At 45.7% G+C, this 14157-nt stretch overlaps 1 long non-coding RNA gene across 1 annotated transcript; it reads left to right on the top strand.

Moving 5' to 3' along the window:
* Positions 1-769: 769 nt before the first annotated feature.
* LOC123180374 (uncharacterized) lies at positions 770-3074 on the top strand. The gene is made up of 2 exons (XR_006490918.1): positions 770-2291; positions 2824-3074. It is a non-coding gene; the product is annotated as an uncharacterized lncRNA (long non-coding RNA).
* The last annotated feature ends 11083 nt before the right edge of the window (positions 3075-14157 follow it).

Genomic DNA, 14157 nt, shown 5'->3' with positions numbered 1-14157 from the left:
AAAGAGATTTTCGATGTTGGCGAAACTAAACTCAGGTATTCCAGAACTGCAACGATAAAATTGTGACGACAACACCTCGGAGCTCAACTCCCCGGGACACTGCCACAACCCCTAAATGTCAGGAGGCACCAAGAACAATGTTCTTGTCACAAAACCATCAGAACGATTCCAAGATACCCGCGTGATCCTAAAAAAAATTTAGTGAAATTTGAGAAGAGAAGAGTCAAAACTCCACGCCAGGATGCCTCACCAGAGCGACGAAGGGACTGAGGAGTAAAAAGAAGTCCTACTCTCCGATATATATAATCCTAAATGACTCAAAACATTTTTCTAGACTCAACAACGCCAACGATTCGATCAAGTAGGGGGCTCCTAAGGTCGGTGAAGGCTCTGATTACCAACTTGTAACGCCCTCGATGCGGCTATATCTCTCACGTGTCGAAGCACGACTTAGAGGCATAACCACATTGAAAGCAATGTCGCAAGTGAGGTAATCTTCGCAAACAACCCATGTAATACAATCTCCACTACTACTAAAAAAGCAAACTTAAGTTACCCTATAGCCACACCAACAAATGTACACGGGATTACCAGGAACGTCTGATCAACCCACCTAAATCACATCTAACAATCCAAATTACATCAAGTGGTCTGCCTTATAAACCAACGCGCCAGATTGAATGTTCTGCCGGCAGACTACCCGTATGTCCTGCCCGATGGCCAAACCTTGATCACCTCCACCGAATCTCCGCTAATTGTGCCACTGCCACACCGAGAATTCCTCTCTCTCCCTCCCGGTTTCACCTCTGGTCTCTCTCTCTTCCCCAAACGCGCAACAGCGCTAGGGATTTGCCGTCCCACCAAATAGCGATTCAGATCATGGAGGGCGGCGTAGGAACTGTCGAATCCTGCCACCCACAGAATCCTTCTTCCTCTCCTTCCCTTCTCTATACCCAACAAGGCGATTGGGCGGACCGGCGACAGGCGGGGCAACGGAAAAGGGTGGGCGATGCCGTGACGAGATGAGGGAATGAGGCGGAGAAACCGAGCGGACGAGCAACCGGACAGGCACAGGTACATCCACACAGGTGATCGATTAATGGATCGATCGGTTTTTTTAACAGGCGCACGTACATGGAAAAGGGATCGATTAATCGATCGAACCGATAGCTGCTAGGCAGGCGTGTATGCACGGTGTGCTGGCCGGTGTCCAGATCCATTAATTACGGGCGCCCAGCCAAAAAATCTGTACTATGTATAAGCACGAAATTTACCTGGTGCGTCCGCCCCTGTGTCTACTAAGTACAGACGGTGTACTGTTTTGTCCTAGCTTGTTCTGTTTTTTTTCAACCATTTTTTGTTGTGTATTCCTTGTTAGTAAATGCCTCAATCTTTATCATCTGGGGCTAGGCACCATGTATTTGGTAGTACAATGAGTTCATGTGAAATCCTCCAAAATTTTGTTATCTCGATTTCTTCTCCAGTTCGGTGGGAGCAGAGTAGGCAATCATGGAGGTGGCAGACGCAATGACTTAGCACAACGGATGGTTGGCCCCAAGTTTCTACAACTGAGTTCGAGTTTTCTGTGTGTGGGTAATAAGTACAGTACTTGTACTGTTTTATCCTTGTACTGTTCTCTTCACCCATTGTTTGTTGTATACCCAATCTTTATTAACTAGGCAGCACGTATTTCATACACAACCTGTTGATATGAATTATGTCCAATATTTTGTTATCTATGTAGTCAAAACAACTTCAGTCCGCTTACTAAAATTCTTCTGTTTTTGTTGCTGCAATGACGAAAAAACTGTTGTGCCAATGGAGAACTTGGATCAATTGATAATATACCAATCTTGGGCACTAGACATCTATTTCATATCAATGTTTGCTACTGACATATGGTAGTTGTATTAGTTAATGTTTCTTGCTCCATGTTGTTTCTTCTTCTAAAAAATCAAGAGTAATCTATCATATCATTCACAATCTTGCAAATGTCATTTTTTCACAAAAGCTATTTTCTGTGTTTCAGTGCCGGTTATTTTTTTTATCCATTTATGTATTTCTAATACCAAGGAAGAGGTTTTCTACAGAAGCTATTTTCTGTCTTTCAGTGCGCAAATTTGAAGAATATACATGCATTTGTATGTCAAGATATGTTGATTGTTGCAACCAGAAACCATTTACTACTTTGCTAACCCATTTCTCACTCCCAAGTATTTTTTTTATTTCAGCTCGAGCTTCCTTCTGTAACTCCTACATTGGTGTTTAAAGACTTGGCGGTAAACCGAGTGGTAGTCTTACTATCTTAATACTCAACTGCCTACTATGAGAACTGTATTTCTGATTTTATGAGAACTATGGAGCTATGATCTAAAAATCCTATGGAGTATGATCTAAAAAAGAACTATGGAGTTGTGTGCAAAGAAAGAGAAGGACATAATGTTTCTCAATTTTCCCTTTGTATCAGTATATGTTTCACATTATATCATAGGCACAATTAGTTGAGCTCTCAAGCAGAACTACACTTACAATGCCTTGTGAGAATTTTGTAGAAGGAAATATTTCGCCCATGAAAACCTGACACTAAGTAGCCATGGTGTTTGCAGTTTATCATGGTAGGGTGAAACCCTGTTTTTTCTTTCCTAAGTAGATATAGTTATGTTTTGATACGGTATAATAAATATCTTTTCTGAAATTTGAAAATACATATCATTTACAAACCTAAATACCCAGAAACTAGATGGAAATTAATTGTGAAATAGCGCTACTAATTTCTTGGTGTAATCTAAAGAAGAATAATAGAACAATTGCTTTTTGATCAAGCAATTAGGCAACAGCAGTGCCAAGGTTCAGTTCAGCAAGGAGACCAAGTGCCCCTACATTGTCCATTCCTACAACACCCTGGCCTGTCAAACGAGAAGACTCGATGCAGCCAGCTACGACTATGGCCCACTTGACAACCAAGCCAAACAACACGCAAAACAAGCCAAGAACATGCAGATGAAGTAAGCACTAAGTTGGTGACTTGGTGTAAGAGTATGGACTTGAACACGATGAATGATGTACTCGCCGGACAGACACATGTTTTGTCTATATATGTACCCATGACTATGTTTTCAGAATTGGTTGAAAACACACACACACCCTCAGTTCTAGAAACTTAGCGATTTTGTATTCCATTTATGCCGGTATTGGATATACTTATCAAAGTTTAAAGAGAGCAATTTTAAAAAATCAACCTATTTTGTGTGAGAACTTCTTAAATATATTGGGCAAAAAAAATATTTGGTCTTCCTTCGGTTGTATTGCAACACTTTAGTTTCTGCCTCTTATGTTTGATTTAATGTATACATCGACTTTTTTCATGGTTATGCCTTATTGATATTTCTGGAATTTTCACAAATACAAATTTGAAATTTATAATCACATAAATTTTCTTTGTATTGGTGGAGACGTGCGTTGCACGTACATGCTTACTAGTAAGGAAAAAGATACATAGTTGGCTTACAATCGCCACTTCACACAATTACATGAATAAAGCATTACATCAACCAGATACAATCAAGGTCCGACTACGGAACCAAAATAAAAGAAGACTACCCCAAATGCTACACAGATCCCCGATCGACCCCAACTGGGCTCCACTAATGATCGACTGAAACGAAATAACACAAAGGACAAGATCTTCATCGAGCTCCTCCTTGAGCTTGGTTGCGTCATCTACATGGTTCAACGGCACCTGCAAACTGGTTTTGGAAGTATCTGTGAGTCACGGGGACTCAGCAATCTCACACCCTCGCGATCAAGACTATTTAAGCTTATGGGTAAGGTAAAAGGTATGAGGTGGAGCTGCAGCAAGCGACTAGCATATATGGTGGCTAACATACGCAAATGAGAGCGAGAAGAGAAGGCAAAAGCACGGTCGAGAATCTATGATCAAGAAGTGATCCTAGAACAACCTACGTCAAGCATTACTCCAACACCGTGTTCACTTCCCAGACTCCGCCGAGAAGAGACCATCACGGTTACACATGCGGTTGATGCATTTTAATTAAGGTGAACTTCAGGTTTTCTACAACCGGACATTAACAAATTCCCATCTGCCCATAACCGCGGGCACGGCTTTCGAAAGTTCAAATCCCTGCAGGGGTGTCCCAACTTAGCCCATCACAAGCTCGCACGGTCAACGAAGGATATTCCTTCTAGCGGGAAGACCCGATCAGACTCGGAATCCCGGTTACAAGACATTTCGATAATGGTAAAACAAGACCAGCAAAGCCACCTAGATGTGCCGACAAATCCCGATAGGAGATGCACATATCTCATTCTCAGGGCACACCGGATGAGCCAGACGTCGGGTGGGCCAGCCCAGAGTTGCCCCTGGTAGCTCCGGACACCGCTCAGTTTGGACCAACACTCAGAGGAGCACTGGCCCGGGGGTTTAAAATAAAGATGACCCTTGAGTCTGCAGAACCCAAGGGAAAGAAATGGCTAGGTGGCGAATGGTAAAACCAATGTTGGGCCATGCGGGAGGAGTTTTATTCAAGGCGAACTGTCAAGGGGTTCCCATTATAACCCAACCGCATAAGGAACGCAAAATCCGGGAACATAACACCGATATGACAGAAACTAGGGCGGCAAGAGTGGAACAAAACACCAGGCATAAGGCCGAGCCTTCCACCCTTTACCAAGTATATAGATGCATTAATTAAATAAGAGATATTGCGCTATCCTAACAAAATAACCATGTTCCAAACATGGAACAAGCTTCAATCTTCACCTGCAACTAACAACGCTATAAGAGGGGGCTGAGCAAAGCGGTAACATAGCCAAACAACGGTTTGCTAGGACAAGGTGGGTTAGAGGCTTGGCTCAACAATATAGGAGGCATGATAAGCAAGTGGTAGGTATCGCAACATAGGCATAGCAAAAGAGCGAGCAACTAGCAAGCAAAGATAGAAGTGATTTCGAGGGTATGGTCATCTTGCCTGAAATCCCGCAAGGAAGAAGAACGAGTCCATGAAGAAGACAAATGGACGTAGTCAAACGGATCCTCACAACTCCGGAACGAAACCGAAGCTAACGCGAGAAGCAACCCGGAAAGAAGCAAACAACATAATAAACAACCAACACATAATCATGGCATGATGCACAACCAAGTATGATGCATGTCCGGTTTAAATATGCATGGCATGGCAAGGGGCACAAACAACACTACAAGTTAAGTGGAGCTCAATATGCAACGAGTTGCATATTGACGGAACACCACATCAATAATTTAGTTCTCTCTCGGCTAGGTACTCAACAATATTAAATGTTGGTTAACATGGCAAGAGGTGTAGCATAACAAACTATACCATCTAAAAAATTTAAATGGGGCCGGATATAACAAACAACAAAACGTGTAAATCCCCATATGCAATTATCAATTTGGTGCAACAACAATTTTAACCAATCTTGAAGTTCTTATCATGATGCGGATGACATGTGCAAGTTTATGCAATTTTTATTAAAAGTTGACAAAGAGCATTATGAAACATTTGTCACCGTGGTGGAAAGGAAAAAGGGTGCCACGGCAACGATAACGAAAACGGTGCCACAACAATGTTCCGGTTCCGGTAACTCGATTGAGATACCGATGCAAAGGAGAAGTGTGCGGATGCGTGCAAAAGATGGTGGGGCGCTCCCAGATTCCGGGTGTCCCATGAGTCGATGGCATGGAAGCGAGAGACACTCCGGACACGGTGCAGACAAAGCGTGCATCTCATACGTCACAAGCATTCGTTCTCGAACGATCGTCTTGGGGTTATACCTTTGAAGCGTGCGTTTTCGAAGTGTATCGAGTCGGCATAGAGGAAGTAGTGGAGGTAGACGTTCTCGGACGTCGAGGGAAGTAGTGGTTCACACAATGGTAGTTGAAGTAGTCGTCCTATCGTTCATCGGCGATCATCGGAGCGGTAGTGGAAGTAGAGGTACGTGACGACGGTAGAGATACTCGCGACGGTAGTGGTACACGCTTCACGTCAAAATTATAGCGGCAGTAGTTGTACACGGTTCGTAGATGTTCGAGTCGCCGGTAGAGGTACTTGGCATAGCGTTACAAGGTCGGTCTCGCCGGTCTCGATCTCGGCAGCGTAGTGGTACAAGCGCGACATCAGACTTGTCGAACCCGAACTCTCCGGGGGGCGTCGTGGTACTTGGCGAATCCGCGTAGTCGTGCACGTTCCAACATCAAACTTGGAGGGGTACCGACGGCGTTGTACTTGGCGAATCCTAGACGGTCTTGGCAGCCTCCGGAGATGCAGTATAAGTGCTTGACGCATCACCATGTAGTCATACTCAGGGTCCTTGGGGCATCGGTGCTAGTTGGACTTGCCGGCCTTGAAGGCGTCGGTGGTTCCAGGGTACTTGACAAATGCATGTGGTCGCACCCGAGTCATCGTACACTGACGGGTCCGGAAGAGGAACTTGGCACCCAAGGGTGTTGTAGTTGCAGTCTTCATGTCAACGAGAACAGGCAGCGAAAGGAGGGAGTTCGAGCAGGGAAGTGGAGCACAGCAGGCGACTGGAGATGGCAGATCGTCAGCAGGCAGAGGAGGTGCTGCCGGGCACTTATGGTGGTGGAGCAGGGGCTCCACGCGAACAGGACCGTGGTGGAGGTCGCCGTCGAGGATGTCCGGGAGCAGGGCACGAGGCGCGCGGCGCGAGGGCCCTGCTCCTCTGTGTATGACGGCGCAGGAGAACGAAGGGGAGAGGGACGAGGCTGGCAGCGCTCCGGTGGCTTTGGTCGCCGGCGGGGCAGGCAGCAGCGGCGCTGGGGAAGGCGACGAGAAGAGGAGGCACGCGGAGATGGAAAGAAGGCGCCGGCGTGAGCTGGAGGCGAGGTAGAGCATAGGGAGGCAACGAGCATGGGGATGGCAGGGGCGCGGGGCTCCGCAGGTTCTAGGTGGAGGAGGAGAAGGGGCGCGTCGGAGGGAGGCTTGGTCGTGGCAGAGGAGGAAGGAGGCAGAGGGAACGAAGGGAGAGGCGACGGTGCGGGAAGGGGTCGAGGGAGAGATGGGATCGAGGGGGAGAGATGGATCGGGCTAGCGGTTCCCTGGCGGCGCGAGGAAATGAGGAGTGGGATCGAGAGGCTGGCTAGGGTTAGCAGCGGGATTGGTGGGCCGGCGCGAGAGGCCCAGGTGGCCGACGGGGCTGCTGGTTGGGCCTTGATCTGCTGAGCCAGATCATGGAGCGGGAAAGGCCAGAGCCCTGGTCGGCTGTTGTTGCTGGCATCTACCTCTCTCTCTACAAATCTCTCACAAAAACAGGAAAGCAAAGAAATAAAAGGAGAGAAAAGAAATGAGTGGACAAGAATTTGGGCAAGGGGATTATTTTCCCGGACTCACAAAAATGCGCTTGTCCCAAGAAAATAGAAGTGAGCATGATTGCAAGATTTAAATTCAAATTTGTTTGAATTTAATTCAAATGGTTTGAACAACGACGAGGATTTCAGAACACCCAAAAATGTTGAGAATTTAGGAGGAGCCTCGATAAATGGAGAAAGAATTATGGAGAAAGTTTGGAGAACAAACATGAAGCAAAAAGGCATGAGAATTGAATTGCAAGTGTGTTATGGTGATTCCAAAGTTAATGGAATATTTTAATATAGCTCTCTAAATATCGAGAGGATATGTTGTAAAGAGAATCACCATGTGAATTCCCTCGATTTAAATGGATCAAAGATCCATACAGTTTATTTAGTTGAGTTGCAAAAAAAATTAATGATATGATGGCATGATGACATGATGCAATGCAAGAATAAAAAGGGCAGGCACAACTGAAACACAAGGCAAAACCTAGAACATATGGAAGTCTTCTCGAGCATTGGTCTCGGGGCGTTACACCTCTCCTGGCCATCCTGTAATCTTGGCCAAACATAGTGCCAAGGAAGAGCATGCTGCCATGGAGAAGGGTAAATGGAGCACTGACTTGTCAAGCTATGCCCATCTCAGCGCTCAAGAACTCCACTCCAATTTTCTAAACCGTCTGTACTCCAACCGTGATTATGAAGCCGGTTTGGTGAACCTGATGAAGGAGCGCTATGAGGTATTTTCCTCACTTTCCTTTCTTGTATCCAAAGCACAACCATCAACCCAAGTAGCCCCCAAGGTCTGGTTTGTGATGACAATCGTAAATCGGGACTGTATAATACCTTAACTATTACAAACTTGTCCTTCATATACCAACTGACCTTTTGAATTAAATCAGACGTGATCATTATATTCCTATAGTTTTTCACCTATGTAGCCCCCAAGGGCCGGTTTAGCTTTGCGAGGTAAACCGGGTCTTAAAGCAATGCATTAGCTTTGAACATATGTACATTAGCCCCCACGTGTTAAGGATAATGCTTGCATTGTACTTGAGGCTTGTGAAAAATATGTTGATGATAGAGCAAATAGGCATTAGCCCCCAAGTACAAAGTGCATAACTTGTTATACGCTTGGTACTTCATAATATGTTGTGATGATATATCTCACCTTTGTAGGATGAGCTGAATAAGAAGGATGCTCAAACCGCAGACCTTCAAGAGAATGTAAAATCTCAACAAGCATAGGCTACCAAAGCCAAAGAAGAGCTGACCAATGCCTTGGCTGCTATGGAGAGGCTGAAAGAAACCTTCAACAAGGAGCGGACTGACTGGGAAACAGAAAAGGCCGGTTTGACAAAAAAGGCCAAGGGCGCAGAGGCAGCCCTAAAGCCGGTGGTGGAAGAACTGACTGGTTTAAAGCGGCAAATTAAAGCCCTGACTTCTGCTGTATTTGGTAAGTGCCCTCACGTGCAGTTTGTCTAATTCATAAGATCTTATCAATGGCCGGTTTACTAATGCTGAACCATGACAGAGACCCGCATTGCTCATCTGGGCTCTGACATGTGGATGAAACTTAAAGCGGCCTACACCTTAATAGAACAGTTGTTCTCTGGATCCCAATGTGCCATTTACACTGCAGCCTATAACAAGCCGGCGCCATCGTTGATAAAGAAAACAATTGAGAAGCTGGCCATGCTACTTGCCCGGATCAACGAACTAAAGAGATCAGCCGCAAGATCAGGAGTGCTGACCACGCTAATCCGGGCCAAGGCATGGATTTCGGATCTTGAACCGGCAGATATCATCAAAGGGTATCCTTGCGTGAAAGAAGATGGCTCAGACTTCAACAATGACGATCTGCGAAGGCTGGCAAATGAGATGCAGCCAATAGCAAGTAAACTGGCAGAGGACACATATTTATCTCATTTCCAACCGGTTTTATGATGCTGAGGGAAAGAGACAGCCCACGGTGATCCATGATGTTGAATATCTTGTGCCTCCAATCCGTAAGCATACTTACGCTCCTGACATTGACCCCTCCAGCCTTATCCATGAAGAGGCCGTGTTTCAAGCTTTAACCGGAATCGATTGGTCGACGGTTGATTTCCAGCGTCTAGGGAGGGATGAAGAGTATGTAACCGCACAAGATGACCCTCAATCGTCAAGCCGTCCCAATTAAGAATCCTAAACCGGCGGCCGGTTTATCAGCTACAGTCTGCCACTTCTTGAGAACAATTATTCAATTTGGGCCATTTAGAATCGCCTTGTAATAGGATAGCGGAAACACCTTTATCTGCCATGCCATCGAGCATGTTTGGGTTGCTTGATACCTTGAAAACTTGTTCCACTTTTGGGATCTATTTATGCATAGTCCATTATGATTTGTGTTCCTGCATATAAGAACTTGAAAGCGTCCTAGTGGATTACCACTGGACGGGTCATGATGCCTAAAAATGTATACATAACTTGGATGAATAACCAAGATTTGTATTAACCAGATAAAATAGATGATATCTGTGACATACCTCGTTGGGTGACCAACTGCTTGTATGGTAATGGTGAAAAATACCAATTCGGAGTGTTGATGACTCCTTGCCCTCTTGCCGGTTCACATAAAAACCGTACTGTGCTATAATAGCCGTTTATGTATAAGACTGGTGACATCTAGTCAAAACCAGACCAGAGCAATGTACTACCGGTTTTAAAACTGACCATGTACTGACAACTAAGCGTTGAAAGTCACGCCGGTTTGTAATAAACACCGGTTTATCAGAAATATGCAGAAATCCCTTATCAAAAGATATAAAAAACAGCAAATCAAAAAGAAATATACAAAGGCTTTTTATGGGATGCCAGGCCCTAAATCGAGGCTTTTCATGGGCCGCCAGGCCGCTGAGTTAAACCATTTTGCAAAGCCTTTTAAGATGGACCTCAATCTTTAACCAATCACCGTTTTAACTTTGACAAGTTCAGGGTCCATGGGATTGACTTGTCAAACGTTCGATGGGTCATACCAGGTTTACCTGGACGGAGTGGCTTACTTAAAGAGGCAGGATAACCCGGGGTTTTAGGTGAATACACCTGGCTGCCAAGCCTGGCTTGATGGCCTATTACAAGGGTGCAAGCTCGTTTGTTCGTTGAGAAGCAAGGAGCCCCCAGGTAATATTTGAGCTATGCTCAGTGGTTACCTATGTTTGAGTTGTGCTTGATGCTACAGACTCTCTTTGGTTCCACATAATGTCCTTTTGGCTTGAAGCCTATCAAGAGGTGTAGCTATGGTGTGAAGACAACCAAGCCCCCTAGTGATGTCCCTTTTTGGTTTTAAACCGATCAAGAGATGTAGCTATGGTTCGGATACGACCAAGCCCCCTAGTGACTTTATTTATATTTGTGTGGCTTTATAAGTCGGGTTAATAAAACTCCGCTTTGTCAGTAGAAACCCTTGTGAAACCACACGTGATGTAAAAAAGGAACAGAGACCCCGCTTTAACCGAGGCTTCGGTTTATTATATAATATATACATTGTCATAAGTATGTACATAAGAAGAGCCAGTAGCTCAAGTATAGTAAGGCCGAAGAAGGGCTATATTCCACGGCCGCTTGGTCTCCTCCTTCGATTTACGTGAGTCTTTGTGCTCTCGAACATCAATGAGGTAGTATGACCCGTTGTGCAGATTTTTGCTGACCACAAAAGGTCCTTCCCAAGGTGGGGATAACTTGTGCATATCAGTTTGATCCTGGATGAGCCGGAGCACCAGATCGCTTCTTGAAAAGTTTTGGGCTTAACCCGGCGGCTGTGATAACCTCAGAGATCTTGTTGATAAATCGCCGAACATGCTGCTGCTAAATCACGCTCCTCATCTAATAGGTCTAGTGAGTCCTGACGTGCTTTCTCATTCTCAGCTTCAACATACGCCGTCACACGGGGTGAATCATGACGGATATCACTAGGGAGAACCGCCTCCGCTCCGTAAACCATGAAGAAAGGCGTATAACCCGTAGATCTGTTAGGTGTGGTGTTGATACTCCATAACATAGAAGGTAGCTCCTCCAACCAACAACCCGGTGTCCGCTTTAAAGGAACCATAAGCCGGGGTTTAATACCTCTCAAAATTTCTTGATTTTCCCTCTCTGCTTGACCATTAGATTGGGGGTGAGCCACTGATGCTACATCAAGCCGGATGTGCTCACGTTGGCAACATTCCTCCATCTCACCCTTTGACAGATTAGTACCATTATCAGTTATAATACTGTGTGGGAAACCAAACCGGAATATCACCTTTTTGATGAATTGAACCGTCGTGGCTGCATCACACTTACTGACGGGCTTTGCTTCTACCCATTTGGTAAACTTGTCAACTGCCACTAATAAGTGGGTCTTTTTGTCCTTGGATCTCTTAAAGGGTCCAACCATATCGAGCCCCCAAGTTGCAAACGGCCAAGTGATTGGAATCATTCTCAACTCCTGAGCTGGAACATGAGCGCGGCGTGCAAATTTTTGACAACCGTCACACCTTTTGACTAAATCCTCAGCATCAGCATGAGCTGTCAACCAATAGAAACCGTGACGAAAAGCCTTAGATACCAAGGATTTTGAACCGGCGTGGTGACCACAATCTCCTTCATGGATTTCTCGCAAAATCTCACAACCCTCTTGAGGAGACACACAACGCTGAATTGCTCTTGTGACACTGTAACGATGTAACTCCCCATGATTATGGTCATTGACTTGGAACGCCAGATTATCTGCCGGGCCAAGGTTTCATCCTCCGGTAACTCGCCCCGGTTCATGTAAGCCAAGTACGGGACTGTCCAATCCAGTATAACATGCAAAGCTACCACCAATTGGGCCTCCGGGTCAGGTATAGCCAACTCCTCCTCTGTGGGTATCTTGACCGACGGATTATGTAGTACGTCAAGGAAGACATTAGGTGGCACCGGTTTACACTAAGAACCTAGGCGACTTAAAGGATCCGCCGCTTCATTCTTTCGCCGGTCTATATGGTCAACTTGATAACCCTTGAAATGACCAACAACTATGTCCACCTCTCGTCGATATGCAGCCATGAGTGGGTCCTTAGAATCCCAACTGCCAGATACTTGTTGAGCCACTAGGTCCGAGTCACCGAAGCACTTAACCCGGCTGAAGTTCATCTCCTTAGCCATCCGAAGACCGTGGAGTAAGGCCTCATACTCAGCTGCATTATTAGTACAAGGAAACATTAAGCGAATAACATAACAAAACTTGTCACCTCGTGGGCCCTCCAATTGCCTGGACCCATCAAAGTGAATAGTCCAACACGTGTTATCTGGTTTTTCCTCTGGTGCCTGCAACTCCGTCCAATCATTGATGAAGTCCACGAGTGCTTGGGATTTGATCGCTGTGCGAGGTGTATACTTGAGCCCATGAGGTCCAAGCTCAATAGCCCACTTGGCAATCTGGCCAGTTGCTTCTCTGTTTTGAATGATATCTCCCAGAGGGGCTGAACTGACCATTGTGATAGGATGACCTTGAAAATAATGTTTGAGCTTCCGGCTTGCCATAAACACCCCATACACCAGCTTCTACCAATGTGGATACCTCTGCTTTGATTCGATATGCACCTCACTGATATAATAAACCGGCCATTGAACCGGATATTCCTTTCCAGCCTCCTTGCGCTCCAACAATAGCCACACTAACAGCCCTGGCATTAGCAGCCACATATAGCAGTAAAGGCTTTTTATCGATCGGAGCCGCAAGCACAGGCGGTTCAGCTAACTGCCTCTTCAAATCCTCGAACGCTTTATCAGCCGCATCGCTCCAGACAAAGTCATCCATTTTATTTAACATCTGATATAAAGGGATAGCCTTCTCCCCTAGACGACTGATAAACCAGCTCAAAGCCGTAATCCGGCCTGCCAAACGCTGAACATCATTGATACATTCCGGTTTAGCGAAAGAGGTGATAGCTGTGATCTTATCCGGATTAGCCTCAATGCCCTTGTTAGACACCAGAAAACCCAAGAGCTTACCTGCCGGAACACCAAAGATACATTTGTCCGGATTAAGCATCATCTTATAAACCCGGAGGTTATCAAAGGTTTCTCTCAAGTCATCTATCAATGTTTCCTCCTTCCTGGACTTTACCACAATATCATCCACATATGCGTGAACATTGCGCCCAATCTTCTTATGAAGACAATTCCAAACACAACGTTGATAAGTCGCCTGGGCACTCTTGAGCCCAAAGGGCATGGAGACATAACAGAAGGCTCCAAAGGTTGTTATAAAAGTTGTCTTCTCCTGGTCCTTAACTGCCATTTTGATCTGATGATAACCAGAATAAGCATCCAAAAAACACAAACGGTCACAACCCGCCGTAGCATCAATAATCTGATCAATACGAGGGAGGGCAAAGGGATCTGCTGGGCAAGCCTTGTTCAAATCTGTGTAGTCCACACACATACGCCAAGTGCCGTTTTTCTTAAGAACCAGCACCGGATTAGCCAACCACTCCGGGTGAAAGACCTCCACGATAAACCCTGCGGCCAACAGCCGAGCTACCTCCTCACCGATAGCCTTGCGCCTTTCTTCGTTGAAGCGGCGGAGAAACTGTCTGACCGGTTTAAACTTAGGATCTATATTAAGTGTGTGCTCAGCGAGTTCCCTCGGTACACCTGGCATGTCAGAAGGCTTCCATGCAAAGATGTCCCGGTTCTCACGGATGAACTCGATGAGCGCGCTTTCCTATTTGGGATCCAGGCTAGCGCTGATGCTGAACTGCTTGGATGAATCGCCAGGAACAAAATCAACCATTTTGGTG

This window comes from Triticum aestivum, chromosome 1A, assembly GCF_018294505.1.
Source record: "Triticum aestivum cultivar Chinese Spring chromosome 1A, IWGSC CS RefSeq v2.1, whole genome shotgun sequence".
NCBI classification, from domain to species: Eukaryota; Viridiplantae; Streptophyta; class Magnoliopsida; order Poales; family Poaceae; genus Triticum; species Triticum aestivum.
This window is presented reverse-complemented; position numbering and strand designations above follow the sequence as displayed.